Source organism: Castor canadensis, chromosome 8, assembly GCF_047511655.1.
Source record: "Castor canadensis chromosome 8, mCasCan1.hap1v2, whole genome shotgun sequence".
Classification (NCBI taxonomy): Eukaryota; Metazoa; Chordata; class Mammalia; order Rodentia; family Castoridae; genus Castor; species Castor canadensis.
In genome coordinates, this window is record NC_133393.1 from 108,720,851 (window position 1) to 108,724,130 (window position 3,280).

The window sequence follows — 3,280 nt, forward strand, 5'->3', positions numbered from 1 at the left end:
GATGTCACTTGCTAAGGATGGAGTGGCAAAAAAAGATGAAGGGATTTGGATCAGAGACACAGTTCTGCTCCCGAATGTCTTCCTTCCAGACATTTTTTTACATGAGAGAAGATAAATATCTATCTTGTTTAAGCTTGTGGTTTGGCATTTTGAATTATAGGCAGCAAATTTTAGTCCTGACAAAATTGTTACAAATTATTTCCGTTTTAATGTCATACTTTTTTTGGTCTGGAGAACTTCAATGTCAGTGACATAAAGTCCTCTGAAATATGCCCCTTCCCTACTATTCTGCACAGGGTCTGTCTAGGGCAGGCAGGCAGGCAGGGAGAATGGGCTCCTTATCTTACTTGCACACACCTCTTACCAGAGTAGACAGAGATCTGTTTTCTTCTGAAGCACCAGCAATGGCTGTGGCTAGAGCCATCAGGAGGGAGGGCAAGAGCCAGTCTTGCCATGAGACTGGCTCAGGATGGTCAGCCGGCATTGTGGGTCTTTCTTCAGGCTGGGGCAGAACTCTTTGAAGTCACAATGTTCAGGCATGGGCCCCAGTCATGTTTCATGGACTGTCTCTAGAAAGAAATCTCTAGGCATTGCTGTACCTTGTCCTGAGAAGAGACGTGCTGTGACTGACAGTTTGGGGGTCAGCATAGATCTCAAAGTCATTCCCATGAGGGCTGGTCTCATTCCCAAAGAAGTGAATGATGTTGAAGCTGTCCTGGTCCAGATTGTCCAGGCCGTAGCACTTGTCCCAGCCCTGAGAGAAGACATCAAAGCTGGTCATGCCTCATCAGGAGAACCTCAGCCCCTTGCCAACAAACTGTCTTCAGGGCTTCCGCAGATTTCTCCCAGGTCTTTTCCTTCTTGTCCAGTTCAGAGAACTCAATCCACTCCTCCAGGGTGCAGCTGCAGCAAATGGGTGAGATGTTCAGCAATCCATCCCAGAACTCTATGAAGGTTCCATGCTCCTTGGACAGAGTCATGTAGCTGAAGCAGAAGTCAATCGAGTCCTGCAGCTGTTCCTCTCTCAGGTGGTTCCGGATGGTGTGCTTAGAAAGCAGTCATCCACAGCAAACACGTGATCAAACATGTCAATGACTTCATCCCCATCACCCAGCAGCTCAGCAATCTTAGAGTGGTTGGAGCTGCCCACCATACTGACCTGTACCCTACCAGTTCACAGCTTCTGCAGAAAGGCTGACATCTCAGGGTTAATTGTCTGGTCAGCTGCATTGAGAGTCCTATCCACACCAAACTGAGGACACCCTCAGTAATGACAGCTATGGCTGGTTCCAACATTATGCTTTTTAAAATACATATTTTATCAATGAGTAGTCAGAGAATGAGTGCTAATCTCAAGATAGTTGTAGTCTCAAGTCATAGTCAACCTCTGGATATACTGCTAATCCACATTAAATTTTGAAGAGTCAAGCTGGATTCTCCTATAAATATCTTTATGAATCAGGAATTCAGTTTAGTCTGTATGTTTCAGGTGTCCTGCCAACACTGAGCACAAGTACCTAGCAATGTAGGTAACCATGTGCAGAAATCCAAGGTGGCTGTTTGGCAGGATACATAGAAGTACTGCAGTCTACCGGGCACATGTCTAATACACTGTGGAGGCTGGCACCCTGAGCTGCTGGCCTCTGGGACCTTCTTGCATCCCTGCCTATGAGTAGCTACTTTTCTTTATTTTCCAAGATTTCTGACTCAGCTCTGTTAAACTGGAGGTCAGTCATCCTTGCTGAGAACCAGGAGGACAAATGAGACTGTCTCTCTTCCTTAAGATTCTCTGGCTATCGCACAGAAGGTTTGGTTTGGAAGGTACACGTGTCCACAGTTGCTTCAGGTCCACATACCTTCATACCAGCCATTCTGGAGTCCTTAACTTACCTTATGCCATGCACAGTCTGGTGGACCCCTTTCAGAAAAATGCTTTTAAATCTATTAAATAGTACACATGTGATCACAAAAGCAATTATATTGAAATAGAGCTTTCAAAATACCTTTTGAATGTGATACAATCTATGCTTCTTTAGTAAGACATTCAACTTCAAGTTGTCACAGTAGATCTAATAATTACCATGATCTTAAAGTAGAAAGGAGGATAAATGATATTTTGAGACATTGGTAACAACTGTCAAGTAAAAGGCAAATGCCTGTGATTTCCACTAAAGAGATAAAATTAATTTTATTGTGGTCTGTGACCTACACTCACAATGAAAGAAAATACTAAATTTTAAGCAGAGATTATGAAAATAAATATGTGACTTTTTTCCCATTAGGTTCATGGACCCCCCTCGATTCTAAGCACAAATCTATAGACCCCCTCCCCAGGTTAAGAATCCTGTTTTAAATCCTAAAAGGATCCTATGTTTCCCACATTGCATCAGAGACCACATAAAGATTCTGTGTGATATAATTAATTCATAGCAGAATTGGGCCTTGATTTTAGCACCTTTCACAAAGTCCAGGAATTGGTGACAACTGCAATATATGGATGTCTGAGTCTAGTCATCATCCAGAAAGGCCTATGTTGTAAAATATTCACTTAAAATGACAAATGACATTGGATTGCAGCAATAGGCCAATGTATGGATTAACAGGAAAATGAGCAACCAGCCAGCCTCTTGGGCATCTCCTCAGTAGAGGAATAAAACCCAGGAAAATGGCTGTGCATTACTCTTAAGTATTATGTTTTGCTGATCTGCAGATAAAAGTCTCAAAGGCCTTATTTAGGACATCCTTCTGAACACAAAAATCAAATATGAAACTAAGAAAAATAATAATAAAAATCAAATTCCTCTGGAAACACCCCATAAACATTAAGTCTAAGCTCTCCCCAAAATCCAATTTAGCAAAAGACATTTCTACAATAAAGTAGACCTTGACAAGAACAATTTAAGGAAATAGTTCTGCTGTCATTGTCTGCTATTAAAGAGACATACTCAAATAAAATATGATGATGTGCTTGTTTATCGCAAAGAATATATATTTGACTTGTTTTCAAAACCATAGGAGATGTTAAGAGACAGCCTGATTGGCTAGGTGCAGTGGCTCAATCCTATAATCCTATCTACTCCAGTTACAGAATGGGAAGATGATGGTTTGAAACCAAGCCAGGCAAAAAATTAGTGATACCCCATCCCAACCAATAAAAGCTGGGCATGATGGCGTACCTGCCATCTCAGCTTTGTGGAAAGCAGAAACAGAAGGATGACAGTCCAGACTGGCCAGGCATACATGTGAGCATGGCTCAAGTGGTAGAGCGTCTGCCTAGCAG

General features: G+C 42.2%; 1 pseudogene; it reads right to left on the reverse strand.

Annotated features, from left to right (window-relative positions):
- Positions 1-435: 435 nt before the first annotated feature.
- Positions 436-1,871, reverse strand: LOC141425604 (phosphomannomutase 1 pseudogene; annotated as a pseudogene).
- Between the last annotated feature and the right edge of the window lie 1,409 nt (positions 1,872-3,280).